The sequence below is a fragment of the Tursiops truncatus genome, chromosome 2 (assembly GCF_011762595.2).
Source record: "Tursiops truncatus isolate mTurTru1 chromosome 2, mTurTru1.mat.Y, whole genome shotgun sequence".
Classification (NCBI taxonomy): domain Eukaryota; kingdom Metazoa; phylum Chordata; class Mammalia; order Artiodactyla; family Delphinidae; genus Tursiops; species Tursiops truncatus.
In genome coordinates this window covers 87,769,431-87,790,077 of record NC_047035.1, presented here as the reverse complement: position 1 = coordinate 87,790,077, position 20,647 = coordinate 87,769,431, and positions in this window count along the sequence as shown.

The following is a 20,647-nucleotide window of genomic DNA, read 5'->3' as shown; positions in this document are numbered from 1 at the left end:
AGCTTATTCACCTGAATTTTTAAATTTCTCACTTAAGTTATGACAAAAAAATGAAGGAAATAAAAATGTATATATGTTGAATACCTTATGTAGTTGGTGCCAACTGGGAGTTCACAAACAAAAAACATTTTATCTGCTAAGTAAATTGAAAATTGGCTGTCAGTCTTTTAAAAGAGTATGTTCTTTAGAGTTTTCCAGTTACCTAGCTAGTAAAAGACAACTATTTTTGAAAACAGTAATAAATACAGTTTTAGATAAGTTATACTAGTAAATACTGATATGTTACATATTCTTTGTGATTATATACCTAGCTCTATTTGTTTTTGATGTGTTATATTTTGGGGTCCATGTCAGATGCTAAAACAAATCCTAATCTGGGCTACCAGCCATACAAACTCTTATTTATGCTAAACTTTCAGCTTTATTTAATATATTAGAATAACATTTTTATTATAATTCAGTTCCAACTATGATCTATTATAATTGCTATAAGCTGTGAAATAAACTAAGCATAAATAGGAATTACGAAGCCTTAGGACATCTCTATGTGAATCTTGTTTAAGATTAAGATGTTTAAACCTCCTAAGATTATAAGGTTCAGTGAAATATAACCAAAGATGTCATTTTCAAGCAGCACTCTGGTTTAAGGCTCTCATGTAACTTTTACAGAATGTAAACTGTAAAGTTTGGCCTGTGGGTATTACCCAATAAACATGAAGATGATACTTTGTAAGTTACCAAATAGCTTCGATGTCTCCTGTCCTGGACTTTTCAAAGACTTATTCTGGTTTGATTTTAAATTCCTATTGTCTGTGTTTCACTTGCCCGTTTCTGCACATTGGTTTTGGGTTGTTTTTGTTTTTTCTTTTTTAATTTTTTTATTATTTTTAACATCTTTATTGGAGTATAATTGCTTTACATTGTTGCTGCTGTATAACAAAGTGAATCAGCTATACGTATACACATATCCCCATATCCCCTACCTCTTGTGTCTTCCTCCCTCCCTCCCTATCCCACCCTTCTAGGTGGTCACAAAGCACGGAGCTAATCTCCCTGTACTATGCAGCTGCTTCCCACTAGTTATCTATTTCACATTTGGTAGTGTATATATATATATCCATGCCACTCTCTCACTTCCTCTCAGCTTACCCTGCCCCCACCCCGTGTCCTCAGGTCCACTCTCTATGTCTACGTCTTTATTCCTGTCCTGCCCCTAGGTTCTTCAGAACCATTATTTTATTTTTAGATTCCATATATATGTGTTAGCATACATTATTTGTTTTTCTCTTTCTGCCTTACTTTACTCTGTATGACAGTCTCTAGGTCCATTCACCTCACTACAAATAACTCAATTTCATTTATTTTTATGGCTGACTAATATTCTATTCTATATATGTGTCACATCTTCTTTATCCAATCATCTGTCGATGGACACTTAGGTTGCTTCCATGTCCTGGCTATTGTAAATAGTGCTGCAATGAACATTTCAGTACATGACTCTTTTTGAATTATGGTTTTCTCAGGGTATATGCCCAGGAGTGGGATTGCTGGGTCATGTGGTAGTTCTATTTTTAGTTTTTTAAGGAACCTCCATACTGTTCTCCATAGTGGCTGTATCAATTTATATTCCCACCAGCAGTGCAAGAGGGTCCCCTCTTCTCCACACCCTCTCCAGCATTTACTGTTTGTAGATTTTTGATGATGGCCATTCTGACCAGTGTGAGGTGATACCTCATTGTACTTTTGATTTGCATTTCTCTAATGATTAGTGATGTTGAGCATCTTTTCATGTTTGTTGGCAATCTGTATATCTTCTTTGGAGAAATGTCTATTTAGGTCTTCTGCCCAGTTTTGGATTGGGTTGCTTGTTGTTTTGATATTGAGCTGCATGAGCTGCTTGTATATTTTGGAGATTAATCCTTTGTCAATTGCTTCGTTTGCAAATATTTTCTCCCATTCTGAGGGTTGTCTATTTGTCTTGTTTATTGTTTCCTTTACTGTGCAAAAGCTTTTACGTTTCATTAGGTCCCATTTGTTTATTTTTGTTTTTATTTCCATTTCTCTAGGAGGTGGGTCAAAAAGCATCTTGCTGTGATTTATGTCATAAAGTGTTCTGCCTATGTTTTTCTCTAAGAGTTTTATAGTGTCTGACCTTACATTTAGGTCTTTATTCCATTATGAGTTTATTGTACAGTGTTAGGGAGTGTTCTAATTTCATTCTTTTACATGTAGCTGTCCCGTTTTCCCAGCACCACTTATTGAAGACGCTGTCTTTTCTCCATTGTATATTCTTCGCTCCTTTATCAAATTTAAGGTGACCATATGTGCATGAGTTTATCTCTGATTCCGCCAGCTCCATTTTTCTTTCTCAAGATTACTTTGGCTATTCGGGGTCTTTTATGTTTCCATACAAATTGTGACATTTTTGTTCTAATTCTGTGAAAAATGCCATTGTTAGTTTGATAGGGATTGCACTGAATCTGTAGATTGCTCTGGGTAGTAGAGTCATTTTCACAATTTTGATTCTTCCAGTCCAAGAACATGGTATATCTCTCCATCTGTTTGTATCATCTTTAATTTCTTTCATCAGTGTCTTATAGTTTTCTGCATACAGGTCTTTTGTCTCCATGGGTAGGTTTATTCCTAGGTATTTTATTCTTTTTGTTGCAATGGTAAGTAGGAGTCTTTCCTTCATTTCTCTTTCAGATTTTTCATCATTAGTGTATAGGAATGCAAGAGATTTCTGTGCATTAAATTTGTATCCTGCTACTTTACCAAATTCATTGATTAGCTCCAGTAGTTTTCTGGTAGCATCTTTAGGATTCTCTATGTATAGTATCATGTCGTCTGCAAACTGACAGTTTTACTTCTTCTTTTCTGATTTGTATTCCTTTTTATTTCTTTTTTGTCTCTGATTGCTATGGCTAAAGCCTCCAAAACTGTGTTGAATAATAGTGGTGAGAGTAGGCAACCTTGTCTTGTTCCTGATCTTAGTGGAAATGGTTTCAATATTTCCCATTGAGAACGATGTTGGCTGTGGGTTTGTCATATATGGCCTTTACTGTGTTGAGGTAAGTTCCCTCTATGCCTGCCCTCTGGAGAGTTTTTTCATAAATGGGTGTTGAATTTTGTCAAAAGATTTTTCTGCATCTATTGAGATTATCATATGGTTTTTATCCTTCAGTTTGTTAATACGGAGTATGACATTCATTTATTTGTGTATATTGAAGAATCCTTGCATTCCTGGGATAAACCCCACTTAATCATGATGTATGATCCTTTTAATGTGCTGCTGGATTCTGTTTGCTAGTATTTTGTTGGGGATTCTTGCATCTATGTTCATCAGTGATATTGGCCTATAGTTTTCTTTTTTTGTAACATCATTGTCTGGTTTTGGTATCAGGGTGATGGTAGCCTCATAGAATGAGTTTGGGAGTGTTCCTCCCTCTGCTGTATTTTGTAAGAGTTTGAGAATGATAGGTGTTGGCTCTTCTCTAAATGCTTGATAGAATTCGCCTGTGAAGCCATCTGGTCCTGGGCTTTTGTTTACTGGAAGATTTTTAATCACAGTCTCAATTTCAGTGCTTATGATTGGTCTGTTTATATTTTCTGTTTCTTCCTGGTTCAGTCTCGGAAGTTTGTGCTTTTCTAATAATTTGTCCATTTCTCCCAGGTTGTCCATTTTATTGGCATATAGTTGCTCGTAGTAATCTCTCATGATCCTTTGTATTTATGCAGTGTCAGTTGTTACTTCTTTTTCATTTCTAATTCTGTGGATTTGAGTCTTCTGCCTTTTCTTCTTGATGAGTCTGGCTAATGGTTTATCAATTTTGTTTATCTTCTCAAAGAACCAGCTTTTAGTTTTATTGTTCTTTGCTATTGTTTCCTTCATTTCTTTTTCATTTCTTTCTGATCTGATCTTTATGATTTCTTTCCTTCTGCTAACTTTGGGGGTTTTTTGTTCTTTCTCTGATTGCTTTAGGTGTAAGGTTAGGTTGTTTATTTGAGATGTTTCTTGTTTCTTGAGGTAGGATTGTATTGCTATGAACTTCCCTCGTAGAGCTGCTTTTGCTGCATCCCATAGGTTTGGGGTCATCATATTTTCATTGTCATTTGTTTCTATGAATTTTTTGATTTTGTCTTTGATTTCTTCAGTGATCTCTTGATTATTTAGTAGTGTATTGTTTAGCCTCCCTGTGTTTGTATTTTCTACAGATTTTTTTTCCTGTAATTGATATCTAGTCTCATAGCGGTGTAGTCGGAAAAGATACTTGATACAATTTCAATTTTCTTTAATTTACCAAGGCTTGTGACCCAAGATATGCTCTGTCCTGGAGAATGTTCCATGAGCACTTGAGAAGAAAGTGTATTCTGTCATTTTTGGATGGAATGTCCTATAAATATCAATTAAGTCCATCTTGTTTCATTTAAAGCTTGTGTTTCCTTATTTATTTTCATTTTGGATGATCTGTCCATTGGTGAAAGTGGGGTGTTAAAATCCCCTATTATGATTGTGTTACTTTCGATTTCCCCTTTTATGGCTGTTAGCATTTGCCTTATGTATTGAGGTGCTCCTATGTTGGGTGCATAAATATTTACAATTATTATATCTTTTTCCTGGATTGATCTCTTGATCATTATGTAGTGTCCTTCTTTGTCTCTTGTAATAGTCTTTATTTTAAAGTCTATTTTGTCTGATATGAGAATGCTACTCCAGCTTTCTTTTGGTTTCCATTTGCATGGAATATCTTTTTCTATCCTCTGACTTTTAATCTGTATGTTTCCTTAGGTCTGAAATGGGTCTCTTGTAGACAGCATATATATAGGTCTTGCTTTTGTATCCATTCAGCCAGTCTGTGTCTTTTGGGTGGAGCATTTAATCCATTTACATTTAAGGTAATTATTGATATGTATGTTCCTACTATCATTTTCTTAATTGTTTTGGGTTTGTTTTTGTAGGTCTTTTCCTTCTCTTGTGTTTCCTGCCTAGAGAAGTTCCTTTAGCATTTGTTGTAAAGGTAGTTTGGTGGTGCTGAATTCTCTTAACTTTTGCTTGTCTGTAAAGGTTTTAATTTCTCCGTCGAATCTGAATGAGATCCTTGCTGGGTAGAGTAATCTTGTTTGTAGGTTTTTCCCTTTCATCACTTTAAATATGTCCTGCCACTCCCTTCTGGCTTGCAGAATTTTTGCTGAAAGATCAGCTGTTAACCTTATGGGGATTCCCTTGTATGTTATTTGTTGATTTTCCTTTGCTACTTTCAATATTTTTCCTTTGTATTTAATATTTTATACTTTGATTAATGTGTCTGGCGTGTTTCTCCTTGGATTTATCCTGTATGGGCCTCTCTGTGCTTCCTGGACTTGATTAACTATTTCCTTTCCCATATTAGGGAAGTTTTCAACTATAATCTCTTCAAATATTTTCTCAGTCCCTTTCTTTTTCTCTTCTTTTTCTGGGACCCCTGTAATTTGAATGTTTGTGCATTTAATGTTGTCCCAGAGGTCCCTGAGACTGTCCTCAATTCTTTTCATTCTTTTTTCGTTTTTCTTCTCTGTGGTAGATATTTCCACTATTTTATCTTCCAGGTCACTTATCCGTTCTTCTTGCCACAGTTATTCTGCTATTGATTCCTTCTAGAGAATTTTTAATTTCATTTATTGTGTTGTTCATCATTGTTTGTTTGCTCTTTAGTTCTTCTAGGTCCTTGTTCAATGTTTCTTGTATTTTCTCCATTCTATTTCCAAGATTTTGGATCATCTTTACTACCATTACTCTGAATTCTTTTTCAGGTAGACTGCCCATTTCCTCTTCATTTGTTTGGTCTGGTGGGTTTTTACCTTGTTCCTTCATCTGCTGCGTATTTCTCTGTCTTCTCATTTTGTTTAACTTACTGTGTTTGGAGTCTCCTTTTCACAGGTTGCAGATTCATAGTTCGTGTTGTTTTTGGTGTCTGCCCCCAGTGGGTAAGGTTGATTCAGTGTAGGCTTCCTGGTGGAGGGGACTGCTGCCTGTGTTCTGGTGGATGAGGCTGGATCTTGTCTTTCTGGTGGGTAGGACCACGTCTGGTGGTGTGTTTTGGGGTGTCTGTGAACTTAGTATGGTTTTAGGCAGCCTCTCTGCTAATGGGTGGTGTTGTATTCCTGTCTTGCTAGTTGTTTGGCATGGGGTGTCCAGCACTGTAGCTTGCTGGTTGTGGAGTGGAGCTGGGTCTTAGCATTGAGATGGAGATATCTGGGAGAGCTTTCTCCAATTGATATTACATGGGGCCAGGAGGTCTCTGTTGGTCCAGTGTCCTGAACTTGGCTCTCCCACCTCAGAGGCTCAGGCCTGACACCCCGCCGGAGCACCAAGACCTTGTCAGCCACACAGCAGTGAATGTGGCGGTCTCCATTATGAAGCCAGATTACGAGGGTCTACAATAGCTGTTCAGCTAGAACAGGCTGACTTGGTAGCACTTTGTCTACGAGGCTGTCTCCAGCAGCTGGTGGCTAAAAGCGTAGGTCTCAGCATGTGCGGCCAGAATCTTAAACGTTTATATAGAGGTCTTCACTGGGTTCAGTCACGGATTCGGTACAGAAGGTCTCAAGAACACCTTACTCTCTCAAGGCTGTGTGCTTGAAACAGCTCCTAAGCCTGAGGATCTACAAGCTGCAGGAAGACGAGACAGCCGGGGGTGGCCTGAAAGCCGTGATTCTTGCCACGAACCCTGCTGCTGCCGTCGTGGAATCCGGCTTCCCCTGCCGCTCTGCAATGAGTTTTCAGTGAAGCTTTCTCTCTGTGCTGATGAGATTCATGCTACCTGAGTTGCCCAAAGCCACAGAGCTCTTCGATGTTGGGGCGGGGGTACAAACCCAGCAAACCTGGCTCCAAGGTCGGTGTCATCTCACCCTGTCTGAAGCAAGGTCCCGGAGAAACACCCCACTGTGTGTGGCAGACAGCACGCAGGACCAATTTTTTTTTTTTAACACTTTTGTTCACTTTAACAAAATGCTGACAGTATGGGTAGGTTTTTCTCCAAAATATATTGAGGTATTTCTTGTTAAGAGAGTAGGATTTTTTTAAATAGGAAACTTTTAGAGACCTCATGAAACAAGGCTAGCCCTAGAGCAAGACAGACCACCTCTGTTCCCTTGACTTTCCTAGGATTGAGGCTCTGTCCCCACCTTCTTCTATCACCTTTCCCCTACTTCCTTTCCAGAAGAAACTTGCTAACAGCATAAAGGTAACAGCGATATTTACCTCTGAACAGTGATTGCATTGAATGTTTGGCCTCAAACTTCAGAACTGGGGTGAAGACAAGAGTTTCCTGGACTTCCATTTACTAATTATCATATTCAACTGTGAAGGCTACAAGGCAAATCCTAGTTCCAACAGGTTTTAAATCAGTTACAGCTTGACCAGAGTTTCAGTATTATTAGAACATGAGCCTATTCCATCCTCTCTTTGCTTTTTTGTATAAGAATATTTTCTATTTTTAAATCCCCTGAGACAAAGTATTACAGAATTTATAGTGTTTTAACCATTGATATATATTTGGTTTTAGAAGCATTCTCATCTTTAAGATACAATGATATTGAAATCGGGACATCTCAAAAAGTTGGTTCAACTGGTTGGAAATTTTTTTTTTTCTAGAGTAGATTGAGACTATTTCCAGATGCTGATTTTATAAGCATTCAACTAAGAATTGCTCTTTGAAGGTCACCTCCCTACCACTGAACATGTTACGGAATAGAACATGAAACTCCTACGTATTTTTTAAATGAAACAGGAAATTAAACAATATTATGTTTTTGGAGAGCAGGTTGAGCCATACGGTCACCCCTATAGATAGATCACGCTCCCATTAGGGATGGCTTGAGAAACTGGCCTGAAGGATAAAGCCCATCCTCTTGGTAAAAACACACAAAATCCTTCTAATTGGTGACTGCTGACTTCTCCACCCACAGTTCCATCCTCTCCATGACTGCCATCCTACTTCCCATGCATCAGCCATACCAAACCACAGTCAACTTTTGGTTAATGGGGGAAATAATTGCTAACATGTATTGAGCCCTTCAGACACTGCCCTTCAGACGCTGCCTTACTGCCCTTCAGACACTGCGCTGTGCACTTTTTATGTATTATTTAACCCTCGTGATGGTACTTTGAAGAATATTATAATATTCATTTTGCAAATGAAGGAACTGAGATCAGAAAAGGTTAAGTGACTTGCCTAAAGTCCTATAGGTGGAGCAGTAATGCAGGAATAGAAGCCACAGACAACTCTTTAATATAGTTGTAACTAGTAAACATGTAGTACAAAAGGAATGCAATGTAGACTAATGTAGTTAAAATCACAACCAAGTTTTAATAATAGATGTATAAAAGTAATAGAAGTATAATAGTTTAGGAACATTCAACCTTATATAAGTTCATGCATGATTGGCAAAAAAGTAGCCAAAAGTTTACTCTGTTTCTTGAGTTCTTGTTTTTTGAGGTACGAGAATGGCACTTAATAGGGTCCCAGCATGTTCCCTTCATTGGCCCTTCCTGTCCTTATTCCTCAGCCCTCACAGCCATGACTGGGAAGGGTTGGGATCCAAGCCACAGGGCTTGGACTCCTCCTGGCCTTCCCTCTGTAGACAGCCACTCCTCTAAGGCCAGGACACTGCATTTCCCAGTCCACACCTGGTCTTGTTTGTGCGGGGGGTGGGGGCAGTCCATGTTACAGTCAACATACCATGGCACCCACTGGTCACAGCAGCCCCCCAAATCTTAAGTCAATTCATGCATGGTTTGGGGGGAGGGAAGGAAGGCTAAATTAAGAAGGGGCTGTGCCCACCAGTCAGCCATCACCAAGACAGGACAGAGACAAACAGCTCGGAAATGCTGCATAGAGAATGTGAACCCACAGGAAACAAAACAAATGAAAACACAAGCCTCTGGTAATTCATAGAAATTTCCAGAAAGACAATGAACTTCCCACAAGTCATGGAATTATGGGTTAAAGTCGATCTCATCTTGGTTGGGAGTGCACAAAATCTAGTTGATATCTGGGTTAGTTACTAGGTAGCTCCAAACCAAATAGATGCTTTCATTGTGAGCTCACACAGAGGCAGGGACTCTGGCAGGCAGCCTAGATTTCCATCCTGGCTCTCTCACCCTAAGAATTGCGGAAAGTTACTAAACTTCTCTATGCCTCAGTTTCTCCATTTGCAAAATGGGGATAATAATTGTCTCTACCTAATGTGACTTTTACGAGGATTAAATGAACCACATAAAGTATTAAGAATACACAAAGCTCAAATGTCAACTATCGTCTACAAGTTAATTTCTTCACAAATGCGCTTTTATTTTTTTAAAAACACTAATTGAGCACTGCCAGTCTTGCAGCTCCCAGAACAAGACAAACTTTCTTATCCTCTGCTCCCTTGCCCCCTTCTTTACCTGAAAGATCTTTTCCCCAACTTCTTTACCTCACAGAAACCAACTCATCCTTAAGGACTCTCCTCAGGCATCACCTCCTCCAAGAAGCCTTCCTTGCCCTCCCTAAGTGAATTAGGAGCCCCTCCTCTGTGCTCACTTCCCTAATTCTGTCTCCGTCACCCTGGAGAGCCACCACTGTCTGATTACGCACAAGCCCCCTGGGGTGGAACCTAGGTCTGCTCTTTGAATTTCCAATGTTAGAGACACAGGAGGGCTGGGTCAATGTTCCCATGGTTGGAAACTATACAGTCATTAAATATCTATTTATACACAGAAAATTTTTAAGGAGCCCTAAGAACCCCCACTGTCAATGCTCTAACCTCTTCCCTGTAATGTAACTGAAACCCTATTGTAAAATTACTCTTCTGGAAAAATGTTCCAGATTGGCCATCTCCCAATGACAAATTGGTTTTTTCTACTTATGATATGTGTAATTATACTGCAGCCATGCAAGTATTTATGGTTTTCTTTATCTTTTTAAGATTGCAACAGAAATTAGACACTTTTCTGAAACACCCAAGACAAGTATGCAATTAACTGCAACTAAATTGGTGTTAACAGCCTGCAGTTTTTATCACTTACAGGGCCTGATGATTTCTCTTGGAGCCCAGTGGTAGGACTGAGCGGGTTCCTATCAGTTCTAGTCTTCTTGATGACAGCTTCTTTGTTTTTATAAAAGACCCTTTCTTTTTGAAAGATGAATGAATAAAGTGATTATTTTCAACATGGGGGAACTGTTCAGGCTACTTTCAAAATATCAATGGATTTTAAATCAATAATCTTAGCGTTAAAGCGTGTAGCCAAGTATACACAACTGCTCTGGATTAAGAGGCCAGAGAGTGGGTTCTGATCCCAGCTTTGCTATGTGTGTCTCATCGGACAAGTTACTCTGTTTTTCTGGGCCTCAGTCTGGCTCTCTGAATAATAATAATAATAATGGGGACTTCTCTGGTGGTCCAGTGGTTGGGACTCCGCACTTCCACTGCAGGGGACGGGGGTTTGATCCCTGGCTGGGGAACTAAGATCCCACATGCCACGTGGCATAGCCAATAATAACAATACTTATTATTATTAATACTTAATAATACTTATTATTATTAATAATAATTATTATATTATACTTAATAATAATACTTATTTTTTTTAAACATTGAGTGCTTAGCACTGTACACACCAGGCATTGTTCTAAAAGATGTTTCATTTGGAGTAATTAACAGTTCTAAAAGCTTTTCAGGTTTTTGAGAATCCTACCAAATAGTCCTATGAGTTATCATAACCCCAGTTTTACAGGTGAGGAAGCTGAGGCAGAGAGAGGTTAAGAAATTCGCCTAAGGTTGACTAGTAACCTTGAGCTGGGATTCAAATCCAGGTGGTCAGGCTCCAGTGTCCATGCTGTTACCCTTTATGATGTGATTAGAGCTGTGACTGGCCTCATGAGTTATCTAGTACAGTATTGTGCTATGCTCTCTGAGGGCCCCGGGTGGCTGCCCTGGGCCACAGCAAGAACCTGCCTCTGTGGGCGGCTGTGTGGGTGGGATGGATGTGGGTGAAGAGGGGCACAGCAGGAACGTACCTGCTTCATCAGTGATTGTCCAACCGGATGGACAGGTTACCTTAACTCTGCCCCCATGTCTCCCAGGATTGCCTGAGGCTTTCTAACACGTTTTGCAAATAAAGACCCCCAGGGGCTATGCTCTTACTGCCTCTTCTCTTGTATACTTTGTTGGTGAGACACTAAGGAGAGACAGCATGGTGCAGTGGAAAGGAGAGGGTTTGGATCCAGCCTGCAGTCAGTTCAAGTTCAGCTCTGTGAACTTAATAGCTATGTGATCTTAGCAAGGGCCTAAAAGTCTCAGCTGTGCAAGAGGATAACACCCTGGGCCTCACAGGCTTGCTTTAGGGATGAACTAAAGCGCTGTACATAAAATGTCTACATGGTCCTTGATGCTCAGTAAAATGCCATCTCTTTCTTCCACTCCCAACTCCGGGGTTGAGAAGTTGTAAGTGTCCCTGCTGGACACATATAATCAACTTAGTCTAACTCAGGCAGATTCTCTCATCAAGGGATCAATGTAAAGATGGAAAGAAACTAACGGTTATCAGAGGTTTTATGTCAGGTCATTTCATACATACCAGCTTCTCCTAACTGGGGCAAAACTGACCCTGACTTTATATCCAGGTTCACTCAGTGAGATCTTAGGTAAATTATTTGACCTCTTCAGGCTCAGTTTTTTCATTGGTAAAGTGGTGGTCATAATATTACCTGACCTCATAGGACTGTTGTGAGAATTAAATGAGATGATGCATGCAAATGCTTCGTGCTCACTCAGTGGAGGCTGCAGCTGTCATTATTCCTATTTTGGTTTCCCGATCTTCCTTGGCCCCACAGAAGCTTTCCTGACACCCTAAAAACAGGTTCAAAGTCACAGACTTAAATATGCAATTAAGGTGCAGGATCTGCTTCACAAGGAAGTCACTCATAACCATCCCAGCACAGATCACACCATCAGGTCAAGGATGACATATCTCAGCCCCTTCCTCTTCCTTCCACCAAAATCCTGTGCTTAGGGCTGCTACTGGGGGAAGTATCCACAGCAGACTCTGATAAGCCATGAACACAAGGACGTAAAAGTTTTTAGGAAGCCTCTTGGTTCAACAAACACACACCTTCTAACTCATGGACCAAAAATAGTTTTTCTCTAGAGGGAGACCCAAGTAGAGATGTGTGTATATCATGTCCTAGTGACAGAATGAGAGCTCAGATTATGGGGAGTCCCCCTACTGTGCCCCACCATGTCACTCGGACAAGTGCAATTAGTACTAGGACAGCATGTGTCCTCATCTCTCCCCCCAACAACACATCCCCCTACCTGAAACATCAAGTTCGCCAACTATACCCCCATCCTCCAAACATACCATCTGTCCCTGTCCCTTGTTCTTATTTTCATAGTAGGACAGTAGGATTTATTTCATCAGTAAGACAGGGAGGGCCTCCATCCCTCACCCTAACCCCACACCCTTCCTGGGGCCAAGTTAAGAGCATCTAAACAGACCTGAATTACTCTACTTGATCATCACATTGGATTCTTCCTCCCCTTCCTCAGTGGACTTCAATGTTGAATACACCCATAGCCCAACCAAACTGAGTCCACTAGACTGTGAGTACCTTGAGGACAGGGTCCACATCTATCTTGCCCCATCCCATCCTTAGTGTCCAGCACGATGAGTGGCACAAAGTCGATCTCAAAAGATCTTTGCTGAATAAATGATGAATGATTAAATTCAAACTATAGAGAAGGAACAGAAGTCTTGAAATCAAGCAGGACCCTGTGGGGCCCTCATGGGTACAGGTCCTTTCTGTGTCCCCTGTTTCTTGTTTATAGGAAATAGGCTTCATTCAGCCTCCTTGATCTTCCCTGAGTTCCAAAGGGAAAATTCAAACAGTTGCTAATCAGGGAAGGGAGGAGATGCAGAAACAAAGGAGGAGCAGTCAAGAAGTATATCAACTATTCATACACACAACAACGTGGATGAGTCTCAAAATAATTATGCTGAGCAAAAGAAGTGGACAAAAATAAATATTGTATAATTCCATTTATATAAAAGTTGAACTAATCTATACTGACAGAAAATAGGTCAGTGGTTGCCTGGGGATGGGTGGGGACAGGGAAGCATGAAGGGGAGGGATTAAAAAGGCACACAAGGAAAATTTTAGGAGTGATGGATATGTTTACCATCTTGATGGTGGTGACTGTTTCACAGGCATATACATATACAAATATTATAAAATTATACCCTTTAAATATGTGCAGGGTATTGTATGTCAATTGTATCTCAACCAAAAACAAGAGTAAAAGCCCTGAACCAAGATGGCAGAGTACAAGGACGTCCTCTCACTCCCTCTTGTGAGAACACCAGAATCACAACTAGCTGCTGGACAATCATCAACAGGAAGACAATGGAACTCACCAAAAAAGATACCCCACATCCAAAGACAAAGGAGAAGCCACAATGAGACAGTAGGAGGGGCGCAATCACAGTAAAATCAAATCCCATAAATGCTGGGTGGGTGACTCACAAACTGGAGAACACTTATACCACAGAAGTCCACTCACCGGAGTGAAGGTTCTGAGCCCCACATCAGGCTTCCCAACCTGGGGGTCCAGCAACAGGAGGAGGAATTCCTAGAGAATCAGACTTTGAAGGCTAGTGGGATTTGACTGCAGGATTTCGACAGGACTGGGGGAAACAGAGACTCCACACTTGGAGGGCACACACAAAGTAGTGTGTGCATTGGGACCCAGGGGAAGGAGCAGTAACCCTAGGGGAGACTGAACCAAACCTACCTGCTAGTGTTGGAGGGTCTCCTGCAGAGGCAGGGGTGGCTGTGGCTCACTGTGGGGACAAGGACACTGGCAGCAGAAGTTCTGGGATGTACTCCTTGGTGTACCCAGAGTCTGCCATTAGCCCCACCAAAGAGCCCAGGTAGGCTCCTGAGGGTTGCCTCAGGCCAAACAACCAACAGGGAGGGTACCTGGCCCTACCCATCAGCAGTCAAACGGATTAAAGTTTTACTGAGCTCTGCCGACCAGAGCAACAGTCAGCTCTACCCACCACCAGTCCCTCCCATCAGGAAATTTGCACAAACCTCTTAGATAGCCTCATCCACCAGAGAGCAGACAGCAGAAGCAAGAACTACAATCCTGCAGCCTGTGGAACAAAAACCACATTCACAGAAAGATAGACAAGATGAAAAGGCAGAGGGCTATGTACCAGTTGAAGAAACAAGATAAAATCCCAGAAAAACAACTAAATGAAGTAGAGATAGGCAACCTTCCAGAAAAAGAATTCAGAATAATGATAGTGAAGATGATCCAGTACCTCCGAAAAAGAATGGAGGCAAAGAGCAACCTTCCAGTAAAACAATTCGGAATAATGATAGTGAAGATGATCCAAGACCTTGGAAAAAGAATGGAGGCAAAGATCGAGAAGATGCAAGAAATATTTAACAAAGACTTAGAAGAATTAAAGAACAAACAAACAGAGATGAACAATACAATAAGTGAAATGAAAACTACAAAACAAGGAATCAATAGCAGAATAACTGAGGCAGAAGAACGGATAAGTGACCTGGAAGACAGAATGGTGGAATTCACTGCTGCAGAACAGAATAAAGAAAAAAGAATGAAAAGAAATGAAGACAGCCTAAGAGACTTCTGGGACAACATTAAATGCAACAACATTCGCATTACAAGGGTCCCAGATGGAGAAGAGAGAGAGAAAGGAACCGAGAAAATATTTGAAGAGATTATAGTCGAAAACTTCCCTAACATGGGAAAGGAAATAGCCACCCAAGTCCAGGAAGAACAGCAAGTCCCATACAGGATAAACCCAAGGAGAAACACACATAGTAATCAAATTGGAAAAGATCAAAGACAAAGAAAAATTATTGAAAGCAGCAAGAGAAAAATGACATACAGGGAACTCCCATAAAGTTAACAGCTGATTTCTCAGCAGAAACTCTACAAGCCAGAAGGGCGTGGAATGAGGTACTTAAAGTGATGAAAGGGAAGAAGCTACAACCAAGATTACTCTACCCTGCAAGGTTCTCATTCAGATTCGATGGAGAAATCAAAAGCTTTACAGACAAGCAAAAGCTAAGAGAATTTAGCACCACCAAACCAGCTCTACAACAAATGCTAAAGGAACTTCTCTAAGTGGAAAACACAAGAGAAGAAAAGGACCTACAAAAACAAACCCAAAACAATTAAGAAAATGGTCATAGGAACACACATATCGATAATTACCTTAAACATGAATGGATTAAATGCTCCAACCAAAAGACACAGGCTTGCTGAATGGATACAAAAACAAGACCCATCTATATGCTGTCTACAAGACACCCACTTCAGACCTAGGGACACATACAGACTGAAAGCGAGGGGATGGAAAAAGATATTCCATGCAAATGGAAATCAAAAGAAAGCTGGAGTAGCAATACTCATATCAGATAAAATAGACTTTAAAATAAAGAATGTTACAAGAGACAAGGAAGGACACTACATAATGATCAAGGGATCGATCCAAGAAGAAGATATAACAATTATAAATATATATGCACCCAACATAGGAGTACCTCAACATAAGGCAACTGCTAACAGCTATAAAAGAGGAAATCAACAGCAACACAATAATAGCAGGGGACTTTAACATCTCACTTACACCAATGGACAGATCATCTAAAATGAAAATAAATAAGGAAACACAAGCTTTAAATGACACAATAGACCAGATAGATTTAATTGATATTTATAGGACATTCCATCCAAAAACAGCAGATTACACTTCCTTCTCCAGTGCGCACAGAACATTCTCTACGATAGATCACATCTTGGGTCACAAATCAAGCCTCAGTAAATTTAAGAAAATTGAAATCATATCAGGCATCTTTTCTGACCACAACGCTATGAGATTAGAAATGAATTACAGGGGAAAAAACGTAGAAAAACACAAACACATGGAGGCTAAACAATACTCTACTAAATAACCAAGAGATCACTGAAGAAATCAAAGAGGAAATCAAAAAATACCTAGAGACAAATGACAATGATAACATGATGATCCATAACCTACGGGATGCAGCAAAAGCAGTTCTAAGAGGGAATTTTATAGCTATACAAGCCTACCTCAAGAAACATCTCAAATAAACAATCTAACCTTACACCTAAAGGAACTAGAGAAAGAAGAACAAACAAAACCCAAAGTCAGCAGAAGGAAAGAAATCATAAAGATCAGAGCAGAAATAAATGCAATAGAACAAAGAAAACAATAGCAAAGATCAATAAAACTAAAAGCTGGTTCATTGAGAAGATAAAATTGATAAACCACTAGACAGACTCATCAAGAAAAAGAGAGAGGGGACTCAAATCAATAAAATTAGAAATGAAAAAGGAGAAGTTACAACAGACACTGCAGAAATACAAAGCATCCTAAGAGACTACTATAAGCAACTCTATGCTAATAAAATGGACAAACTGGAAGAAATGGACAAATTCTTAGAAAGGTATAACCTTCCAAGACTGAACCAGGAAGGAATAGAAAATATGAACAGACCAATCACAAGTAATGAAATTGAAACTGTGATTAAAAATCTTCTAACAAACATAAGTCCAGGACCAGATGGCTTCGCAGGTGAATTCTATCAAACATTTCGAGAAGAGCTAACACCCACCCTTCTCAAACTCTTCCAAAAACTTTCAGAGAAAAGAACATTCCCATACTCATTCTATGAGTCCACCATCACCCTGATACCAAAACCAGACAAAGATACTACAAAACAGAAAATTACAGACCAATATCACTGATGAATATAGATGCAAAAATCCTCAACAAAATACTAGCAAACGGAATCCAACAACACATTAAAAGGATCATACACCATGATCAAATGGGATTTATCCCAGGGATGCAAGGATTCTTCAGTATACGCAAATCAATCAATGTGATACAATATATTAACAAATTGAAGAATAAAAACCATATGATCATCTCAAGAGATGCAGAAAAAGCTTTTGACAAAATTCAACACTCGTTTATGATAAAAACTCTCCATAAAGGGCATAGAGGGAACCTACCTCAACATAATAAAGGCCATATACGACAAACCTACAGCAAACATCATTCTCAATGGTGAAAAACTGAAAGCATTTCCTCTAAGATCAGGAACAATACAAGGATGTCCACTCTCACCACTATTATTCAACATAGTTTTGGGAGTCCTAGCCAGGGCAATCAGAGAAGAAACAGAAATAAAAGGAATACAAATAGGAAAAGAAGAAGTAAAAGTGTCACTGTTTGCAGATGACATGATACTATACATAGAGAATCCTAAGGATGCCACCAGAAAACTACTAGAGCTAATCAATGAATTTGGTAAAGTTGCAGGATACAAAATTAATGCACAGAAATCTCTTGCATTCCTCTACACTAATGATGAAAAATCTGAAAGAGAAATTAAGGAAACACTCCCACTTACCATTGCAACAAAATGAATAAAATACCTAGGAATAAACCTACAAAGGGAGACAAAAGACCTGTATGCAGGAAACTATAAGACATTGATGAAAGAAATTAAAGATGATACCAACAGATGGAGAGATATACCATGTTCTTGGATTGGAAAAATCAATACTGTGAAAATGACTCTACTACCCAAAGCAATCTACAGATTCAATGCAATCCCTATAAAATTACCAATGGCATTTTTTACGGAACTAGAACAAAAAACCTTAAAATTTATATGGAGACACAAAAGACCCCGAATAACCAAAGCAGTCTTGAGGGGAAAAAATGGAGTTGGAGGAATCAGACTCCCTGACTTCAGACTATACTTCAAAGCTACAGTAATCAAGACAATGTGGTACTGGCACAAAAACAGAAACATAGATCAATGCAACAAGATAGAAAGCCCAGAGATAAACCCACGCACCTATGGTCAACTAATCTATGACAAAGGGGGCAAGGATATACAATGGAGAAAAGACAGTCTCTTCAATAAGTGGTGCTGGGAAAACTCAACAGCTACATGTAAAAGAATGAAATTAGAACACTCCTAACACCATACACAAAAATAAACTCAAAATGGATTAGAGACCTAAATGTAAGACCGGACACTATAAAACTCTTAGAGAAAAACATAGGAAGAACACTCTTTGACATAAATCACAGCAACATCTTTTTTGACCCACCTCCTAGAGTAATGGAAATAAAAACAAAAATAAACAAATGGGACCTAATGAAACTTCAAAGCTTTTGCATAACAAAGGAAACTGTAAACAAGAAGAAAAGACAACCCTCAGAATGGGAGAAAATATTTGCAAACGAAGCAACTGACAAAGGATTAATCTCCAAAATATATTATCAGCTCATGCAGCTCAATATTAAAAAAAAAAACCCAATCCAAAAATGGGCACAGGACCTAAATAGACATTTCTCCAAAGAAGACGTACAGATGGCCAAGAAGCACATGAAAAGCTGCTCAACATCACTAATTATTAGAGAAATGCAAATCAAAACTACAATGAGGTGTCCCCTCACACCAGTTAGAATGGGCATCGTCAGAAAATCTACAAACAACAAATGATGGAGAGGGTGTGGAGAAAAGGGAACCCTCTTGCACTGTTGGTGGGAATGTAAATTGATACAGCCACTATGGAGAACAGTATGGAGGTTCCTTAAAAAACTACCATATGACCCAGCAATCCCACTACTGGCCATATACCCAGAGAAAACCATAATTCAGAAAGACACATGCACCCCAATGTTCATTGCAGCACTATTTACAATAGCCAGGTCATGGAAGCAACCTAAATGCCCATCAACAGACGAATGGATAAAGAAGATGTGGTACATACATACAATGGAATATTACTCAACCATAAAAAGGAACGAAACTGGGTCATTTGTGGAGACGTGGATGGATCTAGAGACAGTCATACAGAGTGAAGGACGTCAGAAAGAGAAAAACAAATATCGTATATTAACGCATATATGTGGAACCTAGAAAAATGGTACAGATGAACCGGTTTGCAGGACAGAAATTGAGACACAGATGTAGAGAACAAACGTATGGACACCAAGTGGGGAAAGTGGCAGGGGGCGGGTGGTGGTGGTGGTGATGAATTGGGCGATTTATGCACTGATGTGTATAAAATTGATGACTAATAAGAACCTGCTGTATAAAAAAATAAATAAAATTTAAAAAACAAAAAAAAGCAAGAGTAAAAAAATTCAGTGAAATTTCAAATTCAGTTCCTAAGTCATTCTGACCACATTGCAAGCACTCAGTAGCTTCATGTGGCTGCTGGCTATCGTATTGGACAGCAAAGATACAGAACTTTTCCATCATGGTAGAAAGGCTATTGCACAGTGCTGCTCTAGAATAAGAAAAACCAGATTTTCAAGGGCCTCAGAAGGCATCCGCACAACTCTCCACCAAAGCATAACTTTGCTCCAAAAATCCTGGACTGCCCCTGTGGCCTCACATGCACACCAGTGTCATGCTGCACCATCCTTAGCCCCTGGGCAGGGTGTGAAACAAAGTAACTGAGCTCCCTGGCTGAGTTTATGATTAACCTCTTTTTTAAAATTTTTGTCCATGCCAGGACAGTCCCTATAATTAACTTCTCTGTCCAAAACTTTATTCCCTTTCTTTTTCCTTTCACCTCTCTGATGCTTCCTCTGGCTTCCTCACCTCCTCCTTAAATATTCCTTAAATGCAATGTGACTGGCACATAGTAAGCACTCAATAACTATCAATTTCTCTTCCACTCCTCACCCCCTCCAACCCCCAAATACTCCTCCATCCTGGTGGCCAGATGGGCTGGGGAGGCTCCAGGGACTTTATAACCCTCTTCTCTCATGCTTCTGCTGAGAGATGCCAGGCTCTTGCTGGCAGATGCCTGGGGAAACTGAGGCTCAAGGGCACCACTTCATCTTAGCAACAATTAAAGGTGGGAAAAGTGACAGTTCTTCTCCTTTTTGGGATACAGTTATTTCCTTCACCATAAATACACAGTTCAGAAATATGAACCAATGAAACAAAATAATTATGCCACAATCCCCAAATTATGGGAAATTTATAATCAGTGAGTGGACAGTAAAACCACACAAAGAAGAACCACATTTAACAAATTCTGCTAAGTAATGTGGATGAATCTCTTAGGAAAAATGAAAGTTGATTCATGTCTTTCATTTCATGCCACAAAAATGCTAGATCAGGACAGTCCGTGGAATCATGTAAAAGATTAATAGGTGATGTAAGAAAGAGTGTTGCTCAAATGCATTGGAGAAAATCTGTCTACTGTGTCCTTCTCCTGGAAATACACAACATACATTTGTCTCGTTGTTCACTGCTGTATTCCCAGCCACTAGAGTGCCTCATAATAGGTGCTCAACAAATATTTTGCTCAATGAATAAAGTACCATATTTATGATCTGATAAGTACTATAATAACGGAGCTGTTTAGTTTTTGTCTAATTCATTATTTTCCAATATTATTTGACTATAGAACCCCTTGAGAAAATGCATTAACACCCAAAGAGATAAGAGGAAGCTGGCGGGCTTCCCTGGTGGCGCAGTGGTTGAGAGTCCACCTGCCAATGCAGGGGACACGGGTTCGT